The following is a 13,495-nucleotide window of genomic DNA, read 5'->3' as shown; positions in this document are numbered from 1 at the left end:
TTATATATTTTACCTTTTAACAGATAAAATAGGATAAGTGGGTTATGTTATTCACCATGATAATTAGATAACTAAAAGCAATATTTAATTTTTGTATCTAATCAAACGAAAAAAAAGAAAGTTTTCACTTTGTACAATCCACTATCAACTGGTAGTCACTATAGTTACTACCAGTTGATAGTGAAATTTTTGTTTTCTTCGCTCTATTTTTTCCAAAGTATACCTAGTGATTTGAAAGAAATAAAAAGCAAGTTTTTATCATGAATGTAAAAGTCACTTTTTAATTACTTTACAATGGTCTCTTGAAGTCTCAATCCTTTGTGGTTAACCCTGTATATAGTTTGTATTGGTCATTCAGTTATTATTAATACTAATATCAGTAACAAATAATAAATCCTTGGCGACATTTCTAATCAAAAGAAAGAGAAACAGAAATTATGTTTTTCTGTTTATTGGATATCATTGTATTTTTATATATTCGTTTTAAATTACGTATTTACGCCTATCATGTTCTCTTGAAAGCAATTAATGATTTGATTGTTTGATAAATGTAATCTTCTGTTGGATCATTTTACAATTACTAATCTTTCTAGGATAGACCAAGAACAGAGGCCTACCAGAGAGCAATACTGGATAATCAGGAGTTCTTTAAAGGAAAAATAGGTCATTTTACTTAACAAATTTGTTTTCATAAACATCTTTTGCGATAAATACATCAAAAAGCCATGTTTGAGGAAGGGTTTGTTAAGAACATATCATACATATCCACTCGTTGTATTATTTTTTTTATGAAACTAGTGTGTACTTTATCATTCTTCCTCACTTCATCGTCAATTCGATAATGAAAGTGCTAAAAAGTAATCATCGTGCTATAAGGTTAAATTAGCTGTACATTCGAACGTGTGCTATAAAGTTTTGATTGGTTCCCGAATCTTCTCCATAAAATTTAGGATATTTCCAAAATATTTTTTCTTCAATTAAAATGAAATTAAAATTGAAATCAACTTTATATTTTGACTTCTGCTTTGTTTCAAAGCTTATTTGATCTAGAAATAGCCATTGAAATAAGACAAGTACACAAACGTTTCAGAAAATTACCTATAACATTATTATTTTTGCACGGCGTGCTATAACGTTTTTGGGCTTAAACTTTCTCGCATTTTTAGATTATATTTTGTCCATAGCCTAAAAATGCTTGAACTTCTCGATAAAGAGAAAATTTTTTAACACTGCGAACCAAAATAACAGTGTTATAAATTGTTAATTATTATTTCTTAACACCAATAAAACCTCGTTCATTCATTATCAATTAAATCTGATTAGTCAAGCATTTTTTATTCATCAGACCTCGAAACAAGAAAAATACTTTGGGAAAAGGACAACGTCATAATATTTACAATTTTACTGAAGATTAGAAAACGTTAATTCTTAAAATGACCATTGTTCCTTAATACACTGTAGATTCTTTAATTAATTCTACAAAATAAGCATTACTTATGAAAAATATTCAATCTTAAAACAAAATTAATTTTTGTCTAATCCAAGATTATATTAAAGTTATTAAAAAAATGAATCCTAAATATATTTTGATTAATACTAATTTTAACTTTAAATATTCTCTAGCAGAAAAAAATCAAATTGTTTATTTCTTACGCATTGAATACAAAGAAAGGATTTGATTAACGATGATGATTATAAAGATAACGATAGCGATAATGATATCGATAACGATAATAAAAAAAATTTCTAGTGCTTGATATTGGTGCTGGAACTGGGATCCTCTCTCTCTTCTCTTTAAAGGCAGGAGCAGCTAAAGTATATGCTGTAGAAGCAAGTCCTATGGTGGAAACTTTAAGGTTGGTTAAAAGAATTAAATTCAAAGACGCAGTGAAGATTTATGCTAGGCGGGAAAGCTGCTAAATTCATTTTAATTATGGAGCCATCATCTCCTAGCAGATGGATTTGGATTTTAATCATTGTTACAGTGGTCAGAGTTTTTATAATTATAATGAAGACGACTTTTCGATTTAAATTTTGATTAATAACAACCTTTTTTTTAAATAACAAGTTAACAAGTACAATGGGAAACTGTTAATTTACAGCTTCTCTCTGTTTTCCTTGTTAATGTGTATCAAAATTGAAATCGAAAGTCGTCTTAATTGTATCGATATATACGACGACTATTTACATTACACAATACACATGATCCTGATTTACACTTTTTAATACATTTGATCAGACTCCGCCGATCTGAATCACTAGTAATAAGGTTATCAACTTTTGTTATGCTTTGTCTTTCAAAATTTATGGATCCGGATTCGCATTTGAATAAGAGTTACAGCGCTGCCATTTTATTTTTTATTTTTATATTTTATTTTTTAGAGAAATAGTAAAGCTAAATGACGAGAATGGAGTGATTGAAGTAGTTCATGGAAAAGCTGAAGATATCGACCTACCGGTTAAAGTTGATATTATAATTAGGTAGGATGAGAACTTACATTGTTAAATCATACTTTCTCTCTTCATCGTAACAAACAAGTAAAAGTTGAAGCCATTTTTCTTTCTGTTTGTATATAATTCGAAAACATGTCATTTAAATCATCACATGAAATTGTAAATAACATGTCATAAAAACATTCCTCATCACTTAGAAAAAATGTCTTAAAACAACTAAAGCGAAATTGCTAGTGACCCTCCAGGCAAAAATTGCAATGACCGATTCACAACGGTGCCCTTGAAAGCTTTGTCTAATCAAGTGTAAATTAATGTTTGTAATTTTGAAGACTGATTTTTCAATTGAGGTTTCTCTACAAAAGTGACTAGCGCATTTCTGCTGCAAGAAAACATATAGACAGATATTATTAGAACGAAACATTTTGAAACCTAGAAAAAAAACGAGACTATCTTCCACAATATTGATCAGATAAATTGATACAGTTGTTAATCGGGGCATTGTCATCTTTGCATGGAATGTCACTTGAAATTACCTTTAACAATCGCTTTTTCCTTCACTCCAGATATAAAAGAAAATACGCGAAAACTTCTAAAACTTGTATATTCGCGAGTGTACACAAAACCAACAATGTACGGAGTATTATTGTTTAGTGAATGGATGGGATTCTATCTACTTCACGAATCCATGTTAGACAGTGTTATTAAGGCACGGGATAAACATTTACAGGTAAATATTTTTTTGTGATTTTTATGATGATAATTAAAAATATTTTTACGCTATATTGTCGCTTTAAGAATTATAAGTCCAATAAGTTGTCAATTAAAGTTATTTTTCACAACCCAACAGCCAATTAACCTAATTGATCAGCACTAAAAACATTATTTAACAAGTTAACTATTTATTTTGTTAGTCATCATCATTTTGATTAACTAGGCTTTTTAGGCTATTTTCGCCCTATTTTCAATTAATAAAGTTAGTGTTTAAATAAACCTCTTAAAGTTGGCAATTTTTTCTTTGTAAATAAAGATTCCACGGTACGTATCGTTTACAAGAAACATGAATGAGTGTTTGAAATGTTTTTGACTTGAAAACATTTATTTGATATAACTCGCATTCTTCAATAAAATATTTCAAAATTCTTCTTCTTACAATTTTTTGGAGTTCACACCCTTTGCTAATGGTTGATGTCAAAGTCTACTACTGTCACCAAGTATAATTTATCATAGCATTTATCATACGTAATTCATTATCCTACCATCTACAATTTATCATCCATAAATTATCTGTCATTATTTATCATTCACCAATCATCATCGATCATATATCGATCATTCATAATTCATGATCCTTAATTGATGATTGATCATTCATAATCCATAATTCACCCATCATCATCTATCATCTTCCATCATTATGATCCATAAAATTTATCAACTATCAGTTATTATTCAGCATTTAACATATATCGTTCATCTTTACTCATCCATAATACAGTGAGAACCAGAAAACTGTGGAATAGGAAGACGGCGTCCTTAAGCATTTTTAAATGTTTAAACTTATAACAAAATAAATAGTTTTACTGGCAACTTATTAAATCACGTATTAAGTGAAAGGGGTCTGTTTCCACTGCATTATTGATGCGTCTCATGTTCACTGGACTATTTAAAGTCAAAACTTGAGACTCAAAGTCGTCTTCTTATTCCAGAGTTATCTGGTTCTCACTGTACATCATCGTAATTCATTGGTACCATCACTGTAAATATTAAGGACGATGGTTTAATGTTCCCTAGTCATGCTAGTCTCTACGGAGCTCCTGTTGAACTTAACTCCTACATGAATGATAACATTTCCTTTTGGGAGTCTGTTTATGGTTTCAACATGAACCCTGTAGCTCAAAAAGTTCTTGAGAATAAAATTTCAGGTCAGTCAAGTTTTTTTAGAGCTCGAGGAAATTTTTTTCCTTAATCCCTTCAGAAAACATAAAATATGTGAATATAATTGAGGCCATGCTTGACTTATAGAAAGAAAATATCCAAGGGCGTATACAGGGGCCGAAACTCAGAGCTATTACACTTTTCAAATCCTAAACTGAAGAGTTTGCTATTCGGAATTGGGAGTTTGAAGGGAGCAACCCCCCCCCCCCGCCCCACCCCCACGAACAAATACATACTATTGAAGGGGATTTTAAAAACCGAATTTTGGAGAGAAATAAATTCTAAATTTGTTAGCCTATATGCCGCCCCCAGAGTGCCCATGAGTTTCCTGAAAAAATCAGTCCATTAGGTTCAGCCGTTTGGCCAGCCATAGCGAATATATAATTGATATAATTGTAGTCCTACTTTTTTTTGCACAGTTTTTCATTTTCAAAAATTTTCTTTTACTATCTCTAGTAAAAATGAAATGTAGATTTTTTAGAACCATGTTTTTTCTGCTAGTTTTATTTAAATGAGAGATAAAGTAGTACTGGCAAGGGAATTGGACTATGTGTACCTTATGTAAGTATCTTATTCTTATACCTGATATCCAAGAAGTCAAATGTTTTGAATTTTGAAATTCCCCCCCCCCCCTTCCCTAGGAGCTCATAAGGGGGAGGGGAATTTTGCGCTACTCGCTTATTTCCCCCCCCCCACATTCATTTCTGTATACGCCCTTGAAAAAATAAGGGTTTCAAGGAAACTGTTAATCCCCTAAAACTTATATTTTTGTATTGTGCGTTAACTCCGCTAACAATCTTAATCAAGCGAAACTGAACACTTCAATTAACACTAATTTTCTAATATAATCTAATTAAGTCTGATCTTTGCAACCTAGCAGCGTAAACCTCAGATATTTCATACTTGGAACTATTTTATATCACATAGTTTGTACTTTGAAATGTAAAATCATTGTTATCATCATTGTTATCATCATTGTTGTCATCATTGTTGTCATCACGGTTATCATCATCGATGTCATTGTTATCATCATGGTTATCATCACTGTTATCATCATTGCTATCTTTATTGTGGTCCTCAATGTTATCTTCTGTCTAGTCCTTAGTTACTTCTGATAAACAGTTCTTAAAGCTCCCTCTATTGGTGAGACCATCGTATAGCTGCTCTTAGTCTGGGTTAATACGAACAGCTCCTCTAGAGTCGAATCCCCCATCCAGATGCTCTGGTTCAGGAACTCTGAACTCAACTAGCTCATCTAGATGTTCCAAGTCTGGACCAGGGAGTAAGGAATAGAAGGGAGATATAACTGACGCGGTTCGCCCTACCATATGATTATACATGCTTTGCAGACAGTACTCCATTTGTATATGAAATATTCAGAATAGGTTATTGTTTACACAGTAAATGTACATCAGACAAATATTTCATATTCAAATGTAGTACTCGTCTGCAAAGCATGTATAATCATATGGTAGGGCGAACCGCGTCAGTTATATCTCCCTTCTATTCCTTACTCCCTGGTCTGGACATATCTGAATATCTGTCTCAGCTTCATCCAACTGCTCTGGTTCAGGGGTTGGAACTCAAACACTTCTTTCCAGAGTTCCGGAGTATGATTTCTCTGAGCAGCTGCCTCAAACGGTTATATCTCCTTTAGTGCTATATCTGGACTAGGAGTCCAGGGATTTGAAGATCCAGAAGAGGAGATATCATCCACCAACCAGAGAAGCAGTCCTTCCCCGATAACCTGTAGTTGTCCCACATGAGCTCTCATATCTTCAGTTGATCTGTTGACTGCTTCTATTGGAATCCCAGCTGTATTCTGGAGTATCTCTTAGGAGTTCTCCCAACTCTAATCCCTAGTAAGCTTTCACGACTGGGTGATTGGGACTGCTTGTAGAGAGCAGCTTCTTACATCTCTAATACTAGATCCTTTTACATGTAGACCTCCTGGTTTCTCAATCATGTCTGGAGGACGATAGATACCGTCCTCGTAGATCCTCATTGTCTCTTCTTTACCTGGAGTCATTTGTCTGTACTGCTCCATATCTTGGGTGTATCCATTTTCATGTCCTAGAGATCCTGGCTGTTTTATATCTATTAACCTATTTTTTTTAATGTAAGGTGGTCAGCCTGAGATAATGATTGTAGAAAGGTCACAGCTTCTCTCTGAACCTTGTCTTATCACAGAGTACGATCTTAGGTAATTTTTTCAGATGAATTGAAATGTCACTGTACCCAAGTAATATACCAGGAACTCGCATTGCTTTTTTATGCATGCATAGATCTATAGTTAACAAATGCCTCATGGGATGTCATTCTTTTGCGTACATTTCCAAAAAATCGTACTGCTAGCTAACTTAAGCGTTTTTTTACTTTGAGTTTAGGGAAGGAATATAATCAAAGTTTAGGCTGAGTAACACTGTGGTGGTTCATATTCCTTCAAGCAACTCAAAACTGCGCAGTACACTATATTTGTAAACAAAGATATATGGGAGATCCCAGTATATTTCTTGACAAAATATTCTTATTTCGAGATATAAAAGTTACAAATCTTTTTTTCTTTTAAAAACAAACTGGTTTAGCTGCTGGGTTTCACGGAAATTAATTTTCCATATATTTCTTTAATAAAATAATCATTTTTATTTTTTCAAACTGGTTTAGCTGTCGGTTTCACGGAAATTAATTTTCCATATTTTTCTTTAGAATAAAATAATCATTTTTTTTCATTTAGATGGGTTCAGGTATAACAGGGTTCTTCGTGCATAGATTCATATTTTTTATCGCTAATTCATTTATTTTATTCTTATTAAAACCTTTTTTTGTACAATCCTAAACACTTCTAAAGAAGGACAAATTAAGTACTATTTACTTCTAAACATGTTACAATTAGTTTCATATTTTTCTAATCTAGCTTTAATAACGGTTTAGAAATGTTTAAGGTGAGAATATATAAAATATGCAATGTAAAAGGAACTGAACACTCGCCCGAAAATATTTTAAATCCTACATTTTTGGAACCTGGGACCGAATTTAATGAATTGAAGAGGTTTTTGAACTATCTACCGTCGGTTCAAAATCTTACCGCGGATTCAAAGATCCTCATGAAGCTTTAGCTGTAAATCGGTGATTCAGAATTTGAACCGTTTGTAGATAGTTCAGCAACCACTCCAGTTAAAAAAAATTCGATCCCTGATGTCGTAGGCCTTTAATATTAAGAACTATGCATACTGATAGATCAAATAGCTAAAGTTCAAAATATTTAAGAATTACACCATTAGGTTTCAGAGATAACGGGAATAAAGGAGTAGACTGTATAGCGATTAATTAATTTCTTTGTAAGCAAAGTAACCCCCACCCTCTACGCCTGAGATATGCAATCAAAGAACCTTGGATATAGTTGGACGAGGTTCAAGCAGTGCAGGACAGGAAGTTTATCTCAATCTCCAGGTCCGGCAACTACCACGGGATGGTTCTCTGGTTCAGGACGGATTTTAAACCGGTTTTCTACGATTCCGACCTTACAGATGCATTTAAGTGAGTTTTCAGTTCAGACATTAAAGACTAGATATTTAAGTAGGTATTCTAGGTATTTAAGTTGGTATTCTAGGTATTTAAGTATGAAGTCTAGGTATTTAAGTATGTAGTCTAGGTATTTAAGTATGTAGTCTAGGTATTTAAGCAGGTTTAAGGTCTAGATATTCAAGTAGGCAGTCTAGGTATTTAAGTTGGTTTTAGGTCTAGATATTCAAGTAGGTAGTCTAGGTATTTAAGTTGGTTTTAGGTCTAGATATTCAAGTAGGTTTCAGGTCTAGGTATTCAAGTAGGTTTCAGGTCTAGGTATTTAAGTAGGTTTAAGGTCTAGTTATTTAAGTAGGGTTAAGGTCTAGGTATTTAAGTAGGTTTAAGGTCTAGATATTTAAGTAGGTTTAAGGTCTAGGTATTTAAGTAGGTTTCAGGGCTATATGTCAAGTAGGTTTCATGGCTATATATTCAAGTAGGTTTCAGATCTACTTATTTAATATATATAAAGTAGTGATCTCTGTTTGTGTGTGTCAGTAATGATTTTCGGTCATAACCTTGACCGATTTGCCTAAAATTTGTATTGGGGAACTCTGGAGAACAATAGGAATGTTCTAGTTTTTATAGTAAAATTGAAAACATGCAGAATTTTAATATAAAGTGAACTTTACCTTAGTTTAATTTGAATGTTTGGCTCTAAAGTAGAATTTATATAAATTCTTAAATTCTGTTCATAACTTGGCTTCGTACTGTATCCCAGTATATCAAAATATTTCATATTCTAACACATTAAATTACCGAGATCAAAGTTTACATTAAATGTATATGTTACAGCTAAAAAATTAAGAATGATTTTTCTAAATGCATGAACTGCACTTCCACGAACTCTGGGGGAAAAAGTATAGTATTTTTAGTCAGTCCCGGACCGTATAATATAATTCTGGCGAAGTACATCTTTTATTGTAAAATTGCATCAAAACTTCATAAATTATATTTTACGAGAACTAATGCATCATTGGATAATAAAAAAAGTTATTTAAATTAACTTTTTGCCAAATGTTATGTGTAAGAAAAAAATATAATTGAAGACATATTGGCCGTGAAAATCTGTTTGTAAATTAGCCCAAAAATTCGAGGAAAACTTTAGCTTTAAAAATGTTATTTTTAATATTTTATTTTATTTTATTTTTAACATTAATTTGACATTGTTTGACAAACTGCAAGTTGTGCAGTCTAAGTTTAATAAAAATCATGTAGAGAACATTGAACCTCTAGTTTTCAAGCATTTTAACATATATATATTATATATATTACTAGCTGAAAGGACTGGCGTTGCCCGTGGAAAAGAGAGAGAAAAAAATTTAAAAAATATTTCTACTTTTTCAGCCTATAACACCCCCGGCCACCTATTAGTGTCCACACAAAAATTCAGATCAATCGGTCCAGCCGTTTGGCCGGCTATATGCAACATATATATGAATGTCTTGTTTTATTATATAGATATACATATATACATACATTACATACATACATACATACACTCATACATCTGATTATTAAAATACAGAGTATTTTTCCATTTTTATTTCTGTACAAATTGTTTTGTATTTTAAACACTCAGTTTCATTGGAAATATATATATATTGCTTGTCTGTTTTTCTGTCTATGTTAACCCGAACAGATCAAAGCCATTTTTTGTGTAAACTCTGATGACTTCCGGGAAAGTTTAAGGTCGCTTAAATTAGAGATTTTTTCCCATAACCAAATTTTAATATATCAAAAACTTTGGGAATCCGCCATTTTAAACATTTTTTTTAATGTGGGCTAAGGTTCATGGAAGATTAATGAAGATTATATTTAGTTTATATTTGATATGACTAAGAAAAAGAAAAAAATAACTTTGCATGTTCTCATTTTATATATTTTATGTATATACAGTTATTAATTTAAAAAGTTTGAAAAAGAATAAATAATTCAAGTTGGTTAATGAAGGATATTGTCAGAAAATAAGTATGTAAATTGTGTACTAGCGTGGGATTAAACTTTGTCTAGAGTGTTCCCTTTAAAATTCGATCCACTCGACGTAGACATTTTAAAACCATACTAAGAACATTCCCGTGGTGCTTCCGAGTTCGCTCATCAAAATTATTTTTTAGGCGGTCAATGGTTTTATAAGTTCTGATTATATGATTATTATTTAACATATAAAAATAGTTCTTGCAAACCTATTAAAAAAAATGTAGATATCCATCAGGATTCAGGAACTATTAGAATTCATAGTTTCACAAAAACCAAATTTAATTTCAGCACATCTTTAATCCTTCTTTACGAATATACAAGTTTAATTCTTATCTTAATACCGGATGTGAATCTTGGGCGCTATGAGCGTGCAAGGTTGCTTAAATATCCTAATAAATAAATTTCTGTCTGAAGTTGAAATTTAGATAATTAATTTCTATTTGAAGACCTATTGCATTGATAAACTCCATATTATTATTATATATCACAATACTAATGGCATGTATTATAATGTGTATTGTGTACAGAGATCTAAATGATAAATATGAAGGACAAAACATCATTGATATTGTAATATCTAGAAGTGTAAGCCTGGATACGGCTCCTGGTTCTCCAGACACCCATTGGAAGCAAACTGTTATTGTTATCCCCAGGTAACAGGATTCATATCTCTCTTAATCCATTGGGAGCAAACTGTTATAATTATCCCCAGGTAAAAAGATTCATATCTCTTAATCTATTGGAAGCATACCGTGATTGTTATTCCCCAGATAACAAGATTTATATCTCTCTTAATCCATTGAAAAGAAACTGCTATTGTTATCCCAAGGTAACAGAGTTCATATCTCTCTTAATCCAATGGAAGCAAACTGTTATTGTTATCCCCAGGTAACAGGATTCATATCTTTCTTAATCCAATGGAAGCCAACTGTTATTGTTATCCCCAAAATGACAGGATTCATATATCTCTTAATCTTCTCATGGTATGTGCTAAAAGTCGACATTATGGATAAAATTATCATAACAATTATGTTGGGAAAGCCCAATAATCAAATATGAATTAGCATTGTAATGTAGTGTGATGAAATGTATCACTATTCAGTATGTATAAGTGACAATTTTGTTAGTTAATATTATGTAAGGTGGGCCAAATATAAATAAATACATTTAAATGTAAAAACATTTTATTTGGAGGGAGGGGGGGGGGGAGCTTTCAAGAAAAATAATACATCTTTTGATTTTTAGAACGGATTCTGAGGTAGAAATTGATGAGGTCGTAGGATGGGAGCTTAATATGGAGCAGTCTAAGGTATTTAGAAAATATACAATAATTCAAACATCATTTTTAATTTCAATAGAGAAACCCCATAGTTCATTGATGGTCAGGGGCGGACTGGTGGTTAAGCCTAGGAGGGGGGGAATTTTGACGCGCGTACGATTTTATTTTTGTTCACTCCTTAGTGGTCGTTGTTCACCCCCCTAAAAAACCGAAATTAAGAAGAAAACAGTTCATTTTTGAACTCTTTACTAACCCTGTAAAGGCACGTATTTTTAAATCCATTGTTCATGGGCTTTTCAAAAATGTAATTTTTAGATCTGTAGCTTAAATAACAAAAGTTTATGGGTATCCCAGGTGGGGTACTTGAAAACCAGGATACTCTGAGGGGGGTCAATTTTACCCCCTCTCTAAACGTCATGTTTAAAGTCCAAATATGACAAATGATACATCTTTGGAAAGCTCTTATTCTCTACTTTTATAATGTGCAAAAAAATGCAAATTTGCAATAATTTAATTTTTTTTGCAAAATCCAGTTATGTTATAAATATGTTGGCAAATAAATGTCAGAAAAGCGATAAATATGCAATTTTTGGAAAGCTCTTGGCCATGCCATTTCAAATATGCAAAGAATTTTGCAAAATTTTTAATAACTTGATGTGTAATTAAGAAAAACTAAAAATGTGCAGATTTCTTTTGACGGGTTGTATGCAAATAATTCACCCCCCCCCCAGCAGGAATAGGGTTAAATTGTTTAAACCGACCGGCCTTTTTTTACCGTCCTGCATTCTACCCTATGCATTNTAATAAATTTAAAATGGCTGGCAGTAGAACGCTAAAACTTATTCACTTTTTTAACTTCATAGTTGTGAACAAATTTTGCAAAAAAAAATTTTTGCATATGGTAGGGTGGAGGACAGTCTAACAGCGGGTCGGTGTTTCAAAAAATTCAGAAATGGTTAATATTTTTTATTAATCAAGCTACAGGGCTAACATTTATATAATGAAAAGCCCTTGTCAAATTGGATATGTTAATATTTTTCAACTTTTTGAACTTTTTTAAAAACCGTTAAATATAGAGGCATACATTTTTTTACTAGGGACATATATCACACTCCCCTATCTCATCTTTAAGGGCAAAATCATATGGGGAGACAAAAAAGCCCAACCGGGATATGGTTAAAAGTCAAAAATTTCTATGAGAAAGTGTTCCCAACCTTGCAGTGCACCCCCTTTTCCTTAACATTGCTTCCCCTTTAAATTATCTGTTCCTACTGGGCCACTGCTCCCCCAAATATCCAACCCTGCTCCCCCTTTTCTCAACCTTGTGAACTTTACTTAATAAAATAATTCTCTTACTCTGGGTGAAACATCTTAAACTCATATATGGATTTTAAATAAAACCCTGAAAATCAGATTAAGATATAAGGAAATAACTCGAGACATTATCATAATATGGACAAACTGTCAATTGATCAGACAAGAATATAAATGTAAGTTCAGTCAGAGTATTTTTCCATTTTTATTTCTGTACAAATTGTTTTGTATTTTAAACACTCAGTTTCATTGGAAATATATATATATTGCTTGTCTGTTTTTCTGTCNAGGGGTACACAGGGTTGTCGCCGTCGCCCGCCTCTGTTGATGGATGTTTATTTAAAGAAATAGATGAGATATTAAACAAATATACATTTTATCAAGCATGTTATGATATAGATACTTTTAAATAATAATATGTATCTCTTCATTTATTCTTGACTTGTATACTTTTATTAGGAAAACCCCCGGCATTATCAGCTTGGAATATCTATTCTTGATCCAACAGCTGACGAACACCCAATGCCATGTGCTTGCAAGATGGCGCGATGTGCGCTTTTTGCCGCGTTAATGGAGAAGGAAGACGCGGATCTAGAAGAGCTGGGACAGGTTAAATCAAATGGAGATATTGAACATTTATGACATAAAGCATAAAATAAATATTTTTTATGAACATATTTTAATGATGACAGATAAGAGAGACATATTTAAAGAATCAAGATTTCTTAAAAATTTTAGTCAATAACAAATTCTAAAAATAATTTACCAATTCTGGATTTCTTGTTGATCTTAGATACCACTTAAGTATTTTACTGGAGTAAATTGGTTCGTTGTGAGCATAGGCGCAACTAGGCGCGCCCTTCCCTAGCACCTGAGAGGGGGGGTGCGCGCCCCCCCCTGCAGAATGAAAAGAAAGAAAGAATGACGAAAATCAGTATCACAGGAATAAGAAAACCAATAGAGTTATTGTAG

This window comes from Eurytemora carolleeae, unplaced genomic scaffold (assembly GCF_000591075.1).
Source record: "Eurytemora carolleeae unplaced genomic scaffold, Eaff_2.0 scaffold70, whole genome shotgun sequence".
Taxonomy (NCBI): Eukaryota; Metazoa; Arthropoda; class Copepoda; order Calanoida; family Temoridae; genus Eurytemora; species Eurytemora carolleeae.
Note: the sequence above shows the minus strand (reverse complement) of the source record.